The sequence below is a fragment of the Parasteatoda tepidariorum genome, chromosome X2 (genome assembly GCF_043381705.1).
Source record: "Parasteatoda tepidariorum isolate YZ-2023 chromosome X2, CAS_Ptep_4.0, whole genome shotgun sequence".
In the NCBI taxonomy this organism is placed as follows: domain Eukaryota; kingdom Metazoa; phylum Arthropoda; class Arachnida; order Araneae; family Theridiidae; genus Parasteatoda; species Parasteatoda tepidariorum.
The window spans coordinates 19,092,316-19,108,765 of NC_092215.1; the positions used below are offsets into that span (position 1 = coordinate 19,092,316).

The 16,450-nt window shown below is 31.4% G+C and overlaps 1 long non-coding RNA gene across 1 annotated transcript; it reads right to left on the minus strand.

Moving 5' to 3' along the window:
* Positions 1-1,937: 1,937 nt before the first annotated feature.
* On the minus strand, positions 1,938-16,197 carry LOC107450573 (uncharacterized). Its single transcript, XR_001584952.3, has 4 exons — positions 16,001-16,197; positions 8,334-8,395; positions 4,746-4,910; positions 1,938-2,130 (listed from the first exon to the last, which is right to left on the minus strand). It is a non-coding gene; the product is annotated as an uncharacterized lncRNA (long non-coding RNA).
* Between the last annotated feature and the right edge of the window lie 253 nt (positions 16,198-16,450).

The window sequence follows — 16,450 nt, forward strand, 5'->3', positions numbered from 1 at the left end:
TATAAATCTTCAAAAATTTATGCGCATTAAAATTATCAATTTCAAAACCTCAACCACTTTTCTGGCTCCATCACTGCTTCAAACTACCACACCACGGGGAGAACTTTCAGTCACGACAGATTTAGGCAAGGTTATAAAATAAAAAATGAGATTCACACATGCACGTGTAATTTTTTTTCAAGTAGTTTCTAAACATTCACTGATATTTGTTAAGCAATGGCGTGCAGATGGACGAGGAAAACCTTTAAAAGTGTAATTACAGGAAGGAGAAATCTATTTAATTAAAACGCTATTAACCCTCTTGTGCTTAGCGCCCTTTTAAAAGCACGGTTTTTTTCTGAAAAAAATTAAAACTGGTAAACTAGGGTTATTTCAGTGGGATTAGTATTGTATTGCAGAAATTTATTGTTTTATTTTAATTTATTTTTAGTAGAAATTTATTAGAAATTTATTGTATTGTAGAAATTTGTAGACAATTCTGTCTATCATAATATTTTAACATAATATAAGTATTTATATTTAAATCTTAAATCGAAACAGAGTGCTTTTGTAAAGCTGAAAATGTAGGTAACAGAATGAAATGTTCACTTGATGTAACCAAATTTGAACTAAGAGTTTTTGCTTTCCATATACAGTAGTACCTCCTGTAGAGGATAACTTTCATTAACTCAGGAGAATATCACTGACAACATTCTACATTTTCGGGGAAAATTCCTTCCTGCGGAAGCTAAGTTAATGTTTAACTGTTTTATAAATTTTATTTATTCTTTGTTTTATAAATTTTATTTATAGTTATTTTCCACACTACTACTTAAAAATAATTCGAAAGTGCATATGAAACGCCACTTTGTTCCAGCTCTCCTATAGTTAAGCTTTTAAATGTTGGATAAATTACCAAAAATTCTGAAAACTTTAGCTTTTAATTGTCTACAACTTTATAAAATATTTTGCAAAAGGCGTTAATAGTTGGCAACTTTGCATTCTTAGATATTTACCTGATTGCTTTCCTCGATTAACAATACAATTTTAGGTGTTAACTTGTCCCTGGTTCTAGTCTCACAACTCATCCTATACTGATCTGAAGCTTGGCTATCAAGGATAACTATTATGGCTATCTTGGCTATCAAGGTTAACTATTATGGCTATCTTGGCTATCAAGGATTTGTTTGCTAAGGTCGGTCGAAGAATCTATACTTACCATATATTACAACGTATCCTAGTGATTGTGTCCAAGACCATTCTGATGATATTTAACAAATATTCACATAATTAAGTACTTTAACCCTTTCATGGGCCATTTATTTCTAGTTTTAAGAATAGTAATTGATATAAGAAAGAAAAAACCCATTTAGTTTATAAAAAGGCAATTTTTTTGGTGGTAAATATATTTAACACGACCATATATTGCTTATTAACTTTTATTTTTCTTTATTTATAAAATAAATTTTTAAATGCTACAAACTTCAAAAAGAATTATGTATTTTATAACTTTTATACGTTTTTTTAAACTAACAAATGGTTGCCAATTTTATTCAAACGCACTTCAAGAAAGCTGAATTTATTAACAAATGGAAACCTAAATTAAATGTGGTAAAAAAATGGTGGGAAGTATACTTCCCACGGCCTTCGAAAGGGTTAATTGTAAGTTTCGTCTTCCAACCTTACCCATTAATCGATAAATACGGTGCTGGGTTAAGTGTTGCATAAGTGCGGGGTTAAGTGTTGTGTGTACCGCATATTACAATTGCCCACGGACTCAACAGAGATGGAAAAGCAAAAACCAGGATTTATATCTATGAAGTCAAATCAAATTCAAATCAACTCTAAATCTAAATAAGGCATAACCTCTATTTAAGGGACAAATTGTCTGGTCTAGAGGGTGTTGCTTATTATAAGGTATTATTGCTTAATCGATGTAAATAACTAATAAACACATAGGTTAAATGAAACTTTTATTAAAATGAAACAAACAAATAAATTAGTCACATGTTGTTGATTATTTAACAATGAAAAAAATTAAAAACATAATGGTAAATGCACTGCATCTGGATTTTTTATCTTAAAAATCTCTTCTTTTCTGACATAGCTTCTGATTTAACATCTTTCTCATCCGTGATTATTATTAATTAGCTGAAAACAAACATAAAATACAATTATTCTTTCATGAGATAAGTAAATCTGCCAAACACATTAAAAAAAAGTGTCCTTCGGGATTAGCGTTAACTAATGGGAAAAATTATAAAACACAATAATTGTTTAGCAAAGTAAATAAATTAACCATTCGCTGTTTAATAAAATTTATATCTTTCTTTCAGAAGTAAATAGTGCTGTTAAAATGTGCTGCATATGTTTTGAACCATATTAGCATAACAGTTTTGTCTTCTAACCCAATTTTCTGGTATATTTCAAATGAAAAGAAATTTCATAAATTAAAAGTAACTTTTTTAAAAATTTCTCCTGCATTTAAGAGTATGTTCTAAGCATCTATAACTATTAATTTCTGGCAAAAAAATTGCTTTGATATACCTTCAATCGAAAGATTCAACGATTGGAGTGACCAGCGATGTTCCCTGAGCTCAATCCCATTGAACGCGTATGTGATGCTCTTGGATGCTCAATTACAGCTCGAAGACCAGCTCAAACAATTATCGATGAGCTTAAGGATTCTTTGGGGCAAGAAAGGGTGCGGTTGCCACAGGAATTGAAGAGGACAGTATGAAAAACCAATGCGAGAGTTGTGTACTTGTTAGAGTCGATCATACACCCTATTATTTTATTTTATTTTATAACCGTCGTTGAACAGTCGACCCAATTTTGGGTTTACAACTACTAATGTTCAACTCCGCAGCCTAGTAACATTGAACCCAATCCAGAGTACAAGGGAACTCCTGGATCAAGTATTGAGAGAAACTAGCCTTTGTGGAGTAATTTTTGATGCAACCAACTCGCGTTTACGTTATATGAGAAGAAAAACTATAATGATGAAAAACTATAATGATATAGTTTATATAACTATATAAACTATAATGACTATAATGATGAATAATGATATATATAACCATAAGATAGCCTTATGGCAAGGGAATTCTAACCCATGATCTGTCTACCACTGATGATATGGTACATCAGCACTGTGGTCGGTGTTCATGGAGAACTTTTTGATAGAACAAACCCGCATTTGCGTTACATGGAGAGGAAAGCCACGAAAATCTCTACTCTAACCCATGGGATTCTAATTCATGATTCGTTTGCCACTGAGGATATTTTACGTCACCACTGAGGTCAGTGCGAGCCGGGTGCGGATTTCATATCAACCAGCTATCGCTGGTATTACCTGATTGGAAGGCGAAAGCTGTATCCGCTCAGCCACCATGACTCCAGGCACCCTATTAGACATGTTTTTCGCTGACTGTTAGCTGCTGCGCTGGACAAGTGACCAGTGTAGGTATAGGCTGCGCCCATTTTGTTCTCCCAAATATTGGTCTTATGTTAGATATGTCGGATGATATTTTGGACTTGCTTAGTTTTATTTGCATTGTTATTTTTTATTAAAAATAAATAATTAAACGAATAAATAAATAAACCCTTTGTCCCTTCCATTGTTTTCACTAGTGTATATTGGTGATAAAAATCATTTTAAATTAAACATATTAATTCAAAATATGCAAAGAAAGCATAAATTTTGCTTCCATTTTAACACGTTCGCTGCCAGCTGAATACAAGTTTTATGCTGTATCTATCACTGAAGAGTGGTAATCGATGAAGTTCTAATCTTATAAAAGATAAAAAATCAATTCTTATTTAAGCAACTATTTTAGTTTTTAAACTTCATAATAAGTTTATTTCAATAAATAATGTGCTTCTGTCGGGATCTTTGCGAAATAAGTTAGATGATAATATGAATCCCTTTGTTAGATGATAATATGAATCCCCTCCCTTCAAAAGGGATTCATATTATAATCTAACTTATTTCGCATTTGATCTGTCTTATTGACACAAGCTCGTAGGAAGAATTTCATCTCGCTCTGGCTAGGGATCGATAGCAAAAGTGTTAAATATTAAAAACAAAAAAACAAAAAAAAAATCGTGAGGAAAATTCGTAAAAGTTAACTGCCTTGTATAGCTCTTTCACCAGGAGTTGGCACTTGGCTCTATCTCCTTGGACGAAGAGTTCATTTCCGCGAGGGAGTAAGAGGAAAAACATCTCCAAGCCTGAAATTGAGACAACCTGTAATGCGCACCAAACGCAAACAGTGATTTCTTTTTCGAGGGGGTAAGAGGAAAAACATCTCCAAGCCTGAAATTGAGAATACCTGTAATGCGCACCAAACGCAACAGTGATTTCTTTTTCAGTCACTTACTACGCTTTATCATCTGCTATTATACCTTTCGTTACTCTAGCTAATTATATATATTGCAGCAAAATGTGCAAAAAAGGACACTATTCACTCAAAAGGAAGAAATAACATCAAATTTATGAAATATTTAATGTTTAAAAAATGAACATTAATGTTGTGAAATAAATATTTTAGTCATACTATCGCCAAATAGCAACCTTGTTCAGGTTGTTGACATCCTTCTCCCAAAAATAGCCAAATAGTATCGTCGGATATCACGTGATGTAGGCGGAACCAAGTGCTAACTCCAGGTGAACGAACTATAATAGGATTTGACCTTAGTGTTTTTTTCGACTAAATAATCGCTCATCTTATATTAATTCACACTTACTTGCTTAAAATACTTACAGTAGACAGTAAAAACAGTTTAACAGTAAAAAGTGCATATTGACCGGCAGAAGTCACCCTGACATAGTTTGTTGCAAATATCTGAGCAGAGTCCAGGCTTAGCTTCAGAAGTATGGAAAGTCACACATAATAAAATGAGTATTAGAAGAAAAATGAATTCAATGACTGAAATAGAATAAGAACAATTTTGAAATAATATTTCTGTTATTATAAAGAGCTATTGCATGCTAGTATATTTTATGGTGTTAACATTAGGTTTAGTTTTGGTAAGTATAAAGAGACTCTTATAAAAAGATGAGTGTCAAAAGAAAAACTAATTCAATGTCTGAAATAGAATAAAAACAACTCTTATAAAATACATAAATTATTATAAACAATGATTGTATTGCGGTTAATTTTGTTATATTAACAACAGGTTTAGCTTCAGAAGTATAAAAAGTCACATATATTGAAATGAGCAGTAGAAGAAACATTAAATAAATGACTGAAAGAGACTGGAAACAATTCTTATACAATATTTAAAATATTATAAGAAATTATTGTTTAATAGTTTTTTAATGTTTGCAATACAGTTTTTAATTTTCCAATTTAAAAAAATGTTGGAACGTTGGACAAAACATGTGGAAAATGTAATATAGATTAAGAAAAAAAGAAGAAAAATTCTAAAATAAAATATTTAGAAATATTTTATTTTATATATATATATATATATATANTATATATATATATAATTATAGGAACGTAGGAAAGTCAAATCAACACATCGAAAAATTTTATTTCCTGTCAGAATGAAATCCGAATTTTATATTCCTCTTCAGACTTAATATTAGCGTTTTATTGAACTTAATATTATCAGACTTAATATTAGCGTTTTATTGAACTTAATATTATCAGACTTAATATTCAGACTATTCAGACTTAATATTAGCGCTTTATTTATTTGAAAATAATTAATTAAAAATTTTATTCTCTTTTTTTTTCCAAATACAAAAAAGATAGATTGTGATGAAGAGATTTACCTAAATCGGGATTCATTATTCAAATCATGATCATTTTAAACCATTACGATCAATCCTGACCGACAGATACTGCCCATTAGTGTAAATGGATCATTTTCAAAATAAAAAGGCATTTTAAATTTTTTTTTTCTCAAAATATTATGTAATCAAAAAATTGAAACGCTAAGGTGTTGTCATACCTATAAAAATTTCAACTGCAATTGGAATGTAAAAATTAAAACAACAGGACACTTTTTGATTTAGAACAGAAAAAAATGGAATATTAACTTAATTTCCCCTCTGTTATCAATGTGTGAGTGTGTGCTCAAAAGTGTTTAAATAAAGAAAATAAGTTACCTGAAACAGTAAGTAATTAACACTATAGTCAAATTTAAACTGTAAATTATCAAAATTAAATTATATTAACTGTCTGTTAAATTATGTAGAGAAATATAGTTTAATAAATGGAGGTAAAGGAGTGGAAAGGGCATGACGTAATACTATTTGGCATGGTGTACTATAAAAGGGGGGGGGGACTGACACTGTAAACCTAAATTTTAAATGTTCGTGCATTACAAATTAATGAATTTTAGTCATAAAAATATTAATATCTACCTATATTTCCATTAATACACTTAGTATGTTAAGAAATACTAAATAACACACCAATAAGTAAAAAAAACAATAAATAAAAAAATCAATAAACAAAGTTAGCATTATCGTAGTAACAAAGGACGGAAAAAGAAACTGCTAATCAATTTACTTGAAGAAGTTCAATTGAAAAGAAGAAATGTTTAGATAAAACTAAAAAGAATAATCTGATCTAATCATAAAAAATAAAAAAATAAACTGAACATTGGAACGATAAATTTGAATCAATTATGTTAGAAACAAAGGGAAACACCCTTATCTTGTCAAAGCTTTATTTTCTTAGAATACGATAATATAATGAAAACTTTTGAAATTTATACATTATCTAATAATAGACTACTCAGGGTACTAAGGAACCCATTTTTGCTTACTCAACTGAAATAATACAATAATTATGGTAACAAAGTGAAAAAAAATCCTGGGACAACACTAAAATCTTTTAAAATATTACTCAAAAGCAATTTTAAAACAGTATATTAGATAAGCTCTGCTGTATATTACATACTTATAACACAATTTTCACAACTAGATAAATCAAAATTATTTTTTATTTTAAAGTTGGTTGATTTGCTGTAAAATAAGAGGCAAATAAGGCTGTTACATAACAATTGAGCTGTATCTGACGTGTTAAAGTATAACTCTTACATTATTTTTAAAGTACTAATTTCTATGTATTTACTATTACATTTACTAAAAATATATAGTAAATTAATTTAAATGTTTAAAAACATTATTTGGAGTTTTATTTGATTAATTTAAATTACGTAAAATCATGGAGCATCGAAAGTGCAATTTTTTTAAATGGCCCAATTATCTACCATCAGTCTATTTGTGAGTTATTAGGGCTTGTTTAGGACATTTTTCGGCTATCTCCTCCCCTATGATATTTGATTTTGTCTCGACAGGGGGTGTTTTGTATTGTACTGTAGAATAAAGCTACGAGCGCTTTGCGTAAGCTTATAGCTCTGTATTCCCATAACCGAGGCTTATAGTTGATCTAGGTTTAGGGAGGTGTTGTTATTTACGCACAACATACATGGAGGCTATCCAAATAGAGTCTCGGTGCTGCCATCTAGTGTGGCAGAAATTAGACGTCCAAATTAACATGGCCAACGGTATCTCACCCATTGTGGTGGTCCTGAAATAGTGGATATCACTTCTGGAGAGCGCACTAGGTCTGCTCATCGGGAAGACTGATTGTGCAACTCATTGGAAATAAAAATTAAAAAAAAACATGGAGGCTTGTATGCTCAATTTCATAACTACTGCTTATAAGTCTTTGATATGTAGAAAGACAGATTACACAATTAAGAGAAGGACATCACGAAGATACATCCGGGGTTACTGTGGGATACGAATCGGCTACCTTTATGTAACAGAGCGTTTGATGGGTGATACAGCTTGGTCAGAAGGGCCCCTAGGGGGTGATAGGCCACTAAACAATTGTGCCATCTTGACTTTCAAATATAAAAAGCCAATTAGAACTGATTAGAAAATTTATGAGATAATTAAGCCAGAATTTCACATTTTCCCTTAGACTTGACATTGACAGTAACATTTAAGTTCTGCATGAACGTTTTCTTTATTCTTCTATTGACCAATTCTACAATTATGGAAATAAGTTTTAGTTGAGTTTGTCATCTTAAATTGAATTAGATGTATGTTTCTTTACAAAAAGCATTTTATCTGAAACAAAAATATCGACATGACGGTAAATGATATCGGTGATGTGACGTTAAATTTTAAGTTCGGTATGGTTATAGCTTTTTATAATATTTCAATAATGATGACCGATTCAGAAGTTATGTAAATTAGTTTTATGAATTAGTCATCTTAAATTGAACCAGATGTAAGTTCTTCAATTAATAAATTAATAAATAAATATAATAAACTTATTTAAGAATTATAATTTATAAAAATTATAGTAATAAAAATTTACCATTGTGGGAAGTATGTGGCTTAGCACCAGATGGACTTGTTTTCATTTTGTCGAAAGTGTATCTGAAACAAAATGTATAGATTTGAGAAAACAAAGAAATTATATATATATATATATATTTTTAAAACTCTTATCTAGCATGTAAAACCCGTTATTAGAAATGACACATTTCTCGTTTTTTTCTCATATGGATTAACACGTTCACGCCGGGAAAAGTGAAAATACTGGTACGGAAAAAGAAAAAATACTAGTCGAAGAACTATTTCAATATTAGATAATATTCGGGAGGAGTTAATCTATTCTCAACAATAACAATTTACTGTAAGGAAATTTATCACGGCGAAGAAGCAGTTCAATATAAAAATTACATCCGTTAAAATCAATTGGTTGTTATGGATTTTTATTATTCCCGGAAAAAAACTAAAAAATGAAATTTATTGTTACCAGTTTTTACTCCGGTGCGCTGCCAAGAAGAGACAATCTAGCATGACCCACCGGTGGGTCACCCCGGCGTGAACGTGTTAAAAAATGGTACAGTTGTAGTATTACAAGTTTGACAAATTTATTTTGATTTCACCTTATTAAATGTTAGTTTAAAGTGTAATATATAAAATTGTTTTTGAAGTAGTGGTGAATTAAATAAATCAACCTTTTGAAACCCAGCTTACAAAGAATTAGTTTGGTTACCAGTTTCATCTTTTTACCCGGAGTGATACTAATGCCTCGCCTAATTTTATTTACCTCTACCCAATTTGAATACAAGCCAATACCATGCAAGCAAGGGCATCACCTCCTACATCAAGAAGCCTCCACACGGTCTTTCATAAGTAGTCTGCGCAGACTGCTTAAAAAGCGACCAGTTGTGCGTATGTACCCAAAACCTTTTATAAAAGTAATTGAGAGAAATTTATCTTATGTATTTGAGAATTGAATCTGTAGTGGTTGACAAGTGAATAAGGCAAGCCAATAACATTCATAAATAAAATAAATTTTTAGTCATATATTTGCTACCACTTTCTAATTTTTCAACTATATTCTGTATTAAATGACTCGTTCGGTAAGTGGATATCCTTCACAGTGGTCTGATCGGACTACCTATAAAAAACCGTGTGGAGGCTTTCAGTTATAGGAGGCGTTGGCAAGGGATATATTAAAATTAAAACAACTGTTACTTTAAACACATCCATATTCATGCAACTACCTCATATTATTTTTCCCTGATGAGTAAATACCTCTGAAAATGTTACTTACCTGCTTTATCCACTAATTCTTCACATGTCAATTGAAAATGAACTCTGTAGCTATTATAGTTTGTTTTCGGGAAATTAAAATGTGCATGTCTACGAAGAGTTTTATAAAATTTTCGAAAATATAGGGTTATTTTTTATTCTGTGTAGAAGTAAATACTGACGGACTCTTTATAGCTAAGAATAATAAGAGCTTATTTTACTCTTCACGAAATAAAGCTGAAAATGAGATAATTTTACTTTGAACGTTTTTTCTTCCATCTCTTCTATTTGGTTTTTGAAATGGTTCTGTTAAAGAGAATTTTTTGTCTTATTTTTTGCCCAGGCACCCAATTGGAAAAAAATGTGTTTAAATAAGATAGCCACATTCCCGAAAAAAATTAATAACTGATTAAAAAACATCCAAGGTTGCAAGCCACTACACTTTTTGCAAAATATTTTACACAGTTGCTGACAATTTTTATAAATATTATGCGATTATTGATTTACACTATATTTTCCGCCATCTTTGATTTCTGATGGAGTTGACCATACTATAGTTGTAATTTCTAAAGAAGGGGAAAAACGTTAAATTATGGATTTTCATGGAAGTTGGTTTTCAGATTTATTGCAACGGAATCTATTGTTTTAGAACACAAGCATTCAAGGACTTGTTCCCAAAGTTTTTATTTAAATGAAACTTCTTTGGCAACCATAAAAGTATCATTTTGAATGAAAACGTGGACAATTTGAATGACAAAGATAAAATATACTGAATCGTTTATTTAGAAAAAAAATTATTGGGTCGTCTTATGAATTTTACTTATATTTTGTTTCAGAGACAAGCGGTGTAAGTAAAAATTGTTCTTTTATTTGTTTGTTCCTTTGTGGGAGTTTGAGTCGTCAGACAATAAAAAATTAAATCTTAATTTAATTGACTATATAGGGTTGCGGTGGCTCAGGGGATAGAGTGTTCGCCTTTCAACGAGGTGAACCGGTTTCGAATCCCAGTGATGGCTGGTCGATACGAATTCCGAAACCGGTAGGCACCGATCACAGTGCTGAAATAAAATATCCTCAAATCATGGTAGATCATGGGTTAGAGTCCCCTAGTCATCAGGATAACCGTGGGTGGTTTTCGTTGTTTTCCTCTCTGTGTAACACAAATGCGGGTTAGTTCCATCAAAAAATCCTCCACGTTGGCAAATTTCTTCCAATAATTGAGCCAAGAGTTTCCTTGTCTTCTGGATTGGGTTCAAAGTTTCAAGTCTACGAAAGTGAACATTAGTAGTCGTATACCCAAAATTGGGTCGACTGTTCAACGACGGTTTCAGAAATTAATTTTTAAAAAAATAGAATTTTCAAAAATAAAGAAAATATTTTTACGAGTGTCGCCAAAGGAAATGCAATTACATTTTGAAAATCAAAGCTAATTGAGGAAAGTCAACCCAGGTGGGCAATGGAAAAAAAAAGAAAGATTGCAATCCTATTTTTTTCTCATTCTTCAAATTAAGCCCGTTTTATTCCGACTTTTTATATTGAAGAGATACAAAAAGTGGCTTCATGAAAAAAGTGGTCTACTATAAGATTTTAAAAAAGGCGACTATTTCCTCTGTTAGGCATCATTTAATTTTAAAAAGTCCCCAATCAAAATCCCCAATCAAAAATATCACAATCCTGCAGAATGAAGCTACGGTGGCACAGGGGATAGAGCGTGCTCCTTCCAATGAGATGAACCGGGTTCGAAACCCCGAGATGGCTTATCGATGCGAATTCCGCACCCGGTTTGAACCAATCACAGTGCTGACATAGAATATACTCTCTGTGTAACACAAATGCTGCTTCAAAAGTCCTCTAAGAAGGCAAATGTCTCCTTATGCTTGATCCAGGAGTTCCCTTGTCTTCTGGGTTGGGTTCGAAATTACAAGGCTACGGAGTTGAACGTTAATGGTCGTACACTTAAAATTAAACTGTTCATCAACATTTAGAAAATAAAATAAAATATTTTATTGAGTGGTAGACAATTATAAACCTAAGATTTCAGAACTTTTGATAATTTTGCCAAAATTTTAAAAACATCACTAAAGATATAACAAGGTTGCGTTTGATAAGAACTTTTGAGTTTTTAATACATAGTGGTGTGGATAAATCAAATTTACAGAAGAAAGAATCTTACACTGAAATATAAACTTAGCAATCGCTGCGAGAAATTTTCTCAAGAAGCGTAGAAGATGACAATCCTGCCTGTAAATGTAGTTGGAATGAAGTGGCATTTCATATGAAGTTTTGAATCATTAATGCGCAAGGATAAGAAAATAACTTTAAATCTAATTCACTAAATCGAAAGTCATACATTCAAGCATAAAGTTTGCTACACTAGAAAAATATTACCCATAAAGCAGAGCAAGTTGGCATCCCTGTGATAATATACCCAGAGGTTCCCGTTGAAAAATACACAACAAGTCCCTGCTATAATATATGTATGTTATAATATACCCAATAATTGGCATCCCTGTTATAATACACCCAACTTTCTACGCTTTGTAAGAAATTTTCTTCTAGTGGTAGTAAATTTTTTGCTTTAAGCCTTCAATGGGCCATTTATTTCTAGTAAAGGTAAATTAAAGCATTTTTGAAATTGAAATTGTTTTAAGAATTGTAATTGATATAAGAAAAAAAAACTCATTTAGTTTATAAAAATGCCATTTTTTTTTGGTGGTAAATATATTTAACACGACCTATTAGGAACTTATTGACTTTAATTTTTCTTTATTTATAAAATAAATTTTATAAATGCTACAAACTTCAAAAGGAATTATATATCTTGTAACTTTAATACGTTTTTTTAAACTAACAAATGGTTACTAATTTTATTCAAACGCTAGTTATGAATAAATGGAAACCGAAATTAAAAGTGGTAAGAAAGTGGTGGGAAGTATACTTCCCACAGCCTTCGAAAGGGTTAATGTGGGTTTCTTGCCAAGTAAATACGATTAAAAATTAATTACAGCATCACTACATGTGAATGATTCAAAAGTTTACATAAAAAGCCACTTTGCTCTAGCTTTCTCGTGGTAAAGCTTTTAAAATGTTGGCAAAATTAATCAAAATACTGAGATATTTCACTGTCTGCCACTCTATAAAATACTTTTCAGGCAGTGCAGTAATTTCCAGCCCAGTATACTTATTTCTATATCAGGACACTTAAGAGAATTTCAGAACAGGGGCTAATATTAAACTATTTCAAATGAAAAACAATTTATGTCCGTGAAAGCTGGGTCAAAATGAAAACGAATTTGCGCGTGGGAAGAAACCGTTTTTTTACGGCACGGCCCATTTTCACTGTGTAATAACAACAGGGACGAACCTATTTTTCGTGTTATAGATTTACCAAACTTAATAGTCCTCAAAATACTAAAGATGGTGACCCCATCGTCATTTTTGGAAAAAATTGTCATAAACCGTTCTTTCTCCTTGATCTTCAAATGTAAATATCAACACCATTTTTACGGCCTAATATCGATTTTTATCGCATTACACAATGCCGAACGGAAAAAAATGGGAGTTATTCCATAACTTTAATGTTCACTTGCTTTAAGTCATTTGTTTTTTTTATGGTCAATTGTAACAGTGAATTGCAGTATGGCTAATAAAAACTGAATAACGCTACGACTCCACAGCAATAGGCATTGATATATCAATGAATATATCGCTCAAGTTGGGGGGAAATGGAGTAAAACCGGATATCTCGATTTTGATGTGAAATTCGTCTTTTTTTTTAACGGATAAAGTATGAATTACACTTTATTTGTCAAGAAAAAGGACCTATCATACTGGTGTAATTATTCCCGGCGTCTGTGTAGAAAAGTTTGTTCTACCGTATCAACTCTCTATCTAACGTTTTCCTGTTTATAAGCTATTTTGATTTATTTTTCATTTAAGATACAAAAATATTTTTAGTTCAGATTATTATACGTTTACTAAAGATTCATACCCTAGCAATAAGGATTTAACCCAATAATCGGCATAGTTCTGTCTTGTTTCGAAAATCTCTCCTGGCGGGGTAAAACTGGGAACTAACAAGTATAGTTCGTCTAAGCTAAGAACTCCTCTCGCCACAAAGTCTGAGGCCCTCTGGTGCTATGGAAACAAGAATGGCCCATTTTAGGGAGGGTAGCTTCACTCTAGGACTAACACAATAGACTGAAGAGATTCCCTTTCTCTAGCCGACCCGACCCGAAAACACTCCAAAACAGTGACCCCACACCCCTACTTGAAATAATCATACCTCGTTACCACAGTCAACGCCACAGGTTCAGACGAATATCTGGAGGAGTTCTTATTTTAGACAAACTATACGGCACCCTCTTCCTTTTGATGTGTGTCTCACGAAAGTTGCAATTCAGTGGAGGTAGAAGATAACTATAGTTTGTATACGGTAATAACTCCCCTTGCCACATAACTCCCCCTGCCACTGAGGATCTGCTGCTATGGAAACAAGATACACCGAAGAAAAATATTCTTTTCCCCTTGCCACCCGAGGCCAAAACCAGTCTTAAACAGTGACCCCACACCCCTACTTGAAAAAGTTATACCTCGCTACCATAGTCACTGTCACGGGTACAGATGAACAGATAGGGGAATTCTTAATTTAGACTTATACATCCAGAGTTGAACAAAGTTTTACGGGTTCCAGGACAAAATTTATTGCAGGCTCTATTCCCAAAGCACAAAAAAAAGAAAAACATATTTTTCTAGTTAGTAAAATTTTTGCAGAACATTTAAGCAAAATTGTAGCTTTCATGTAGATATAAAGAAACACACTACCGTTTTCTTTTGAAAAAACATTTCGCATTTTCCCAAAAAAGAAGAAGAAACTGCCCCGAGGCGTCAGCCGTCCTGGGCCCCGACGCAATTGTCCCTCCCCTTTACACCGCTCTGACTACATCACATGTAATTTACATGAAAATATTTCTTAAACTGTCATAAAAAATAGAAATCTCTCGCTATTTTTTCACTGAAATTCTAGTGTTTCTATTTTTTCCATAGAGACTTCTTTGCTTGTAACTGAACTCAACTTTCACGAGGTTGGGGTTCTGTTTTGTACAGTTTTAAATAGATTACTTAAATCATAAGAAAATCATTTCACTCATGGAAAGTAAACTATAAGCTTCATCATTCCTATTTAGAGCGAGAAATTTATTATAAGAAGGTTTTCATTTACGAAGTTAAAGGATTATTTAAACGATTAATAAATATATTTAAATACCTCATGCTCTCTTACAAGGAAAAAAGTATAATTTTTAAATCGAGGCAGTACTTAGAAATTTCTAAATGATTTGAAAACGTTGACAAAGGAATAAAATTCTTGAAAAACGTTGACAATTTCAACTAATAGGACTCAAAGTGCTCAATTTATTATTAGAAGATTTTCATTTATGAAAGTAAAGAATTACTTAAATCAATTATAAATATATTTAAATATCTCATACTTACATGGAAGGAAATTGTAATTTTTATTATTCCTACATCGAGAGAGAACTTAGTATCCTTTAAATGATTTGAAAACGTTTGCAAAAGGAGAAAAATGTGCTATCAAATAGTTTGCAAAGGAATAAATTTATACTAACAGGACTATAAGTGCTCAATTTATTATTATAAGATACGAAGTTAAAAGATTACTTAAATCATTAATAAATATATTTAAATATCTTACACTCTCTTACATGAAAAAAAAGTATAATTTTTATACCGAGACAGAACTTAGTGATTTCTAAATGGTTTGAAAACGTTGACAAAAGGATTAAAATAATTCTTTCCAAATGGTTTGCAAATTAATAAATTACAACTAACAGGACTCTAAACGCTCTATTTATTATTAGAAGAAGCGAAGTTAAAATTTTTTTTTAATCATTAATAAATATATTTAAATATCTCATACTTACATGGAAGGAAAATATAATTTTTATTATTCCTATATCGAGAAAGAACTTAGTATTCTCTAAATGGTTTGAAAACGTTTGCAAAAGGAGAAAAATGTACTCTCCAAATAGTTTGCAAAGGAATAAATTTCATTTCACAGGACTCTAAGTGCTCAATTTATTATTAAAATGTTTTCAGTTACGAATTAAAAAGATTATTTAAATCATTAATAAATATATTTAAATATCTCATACTTACACGGAAGAAAAATATAACTTTTATTATTCCAATATCGAGAGAGAACTTAGTATTCTCTAAATGGTTTTAAAACGATAACTCTCCAAATATTTTGCAAAAGAATAAATTTCAACTAACAGGATTCTAAACGCCCAATTTATTATTAGAATATACGAAGTTAAAAAAGATTTTTTTAATCTAAACGCTCTATTTATTATTAGAAGAAGCGAAGTTAAAATTTTTTTAATCATTAATAAATATTTTTAAATATCTCATACTTACCTGGAAGGAAAATATACTTTTTATTATTCCTATATCGAGAGAGAGCTTATTACTCTCGAAACGGTTTGAAAACGTTTGCGTTTGCAAAGGGAATAAATTTCAACTAAAAAGACTCTAAGCGCTCCACACTTTCAACTCTTCCCTTTTTGTTTGTTCTCCCTCACACTTAACCCTCTCTTACACAACTGGGAACCGAACCTATTGTTTGTGTCTTATAAAAACTAATAATTTCAAAGTAACAATCAACTTCTATGTGTGATAGGAATTTATGACCGGCACTACATTCCAATTTTTGGACTGCTTTGTAGGTTGCGTCGTCCCGGTAATAAATATAAATTCACTTTTCGAACATTATCATCTAACCGGAGAAAAGTTAAATGGGGTATAGTTTTTGCCATTGGCCCCATTGCTAAGCCAACCTATTGTTATGTCTACATTCGTTTTGCCGAC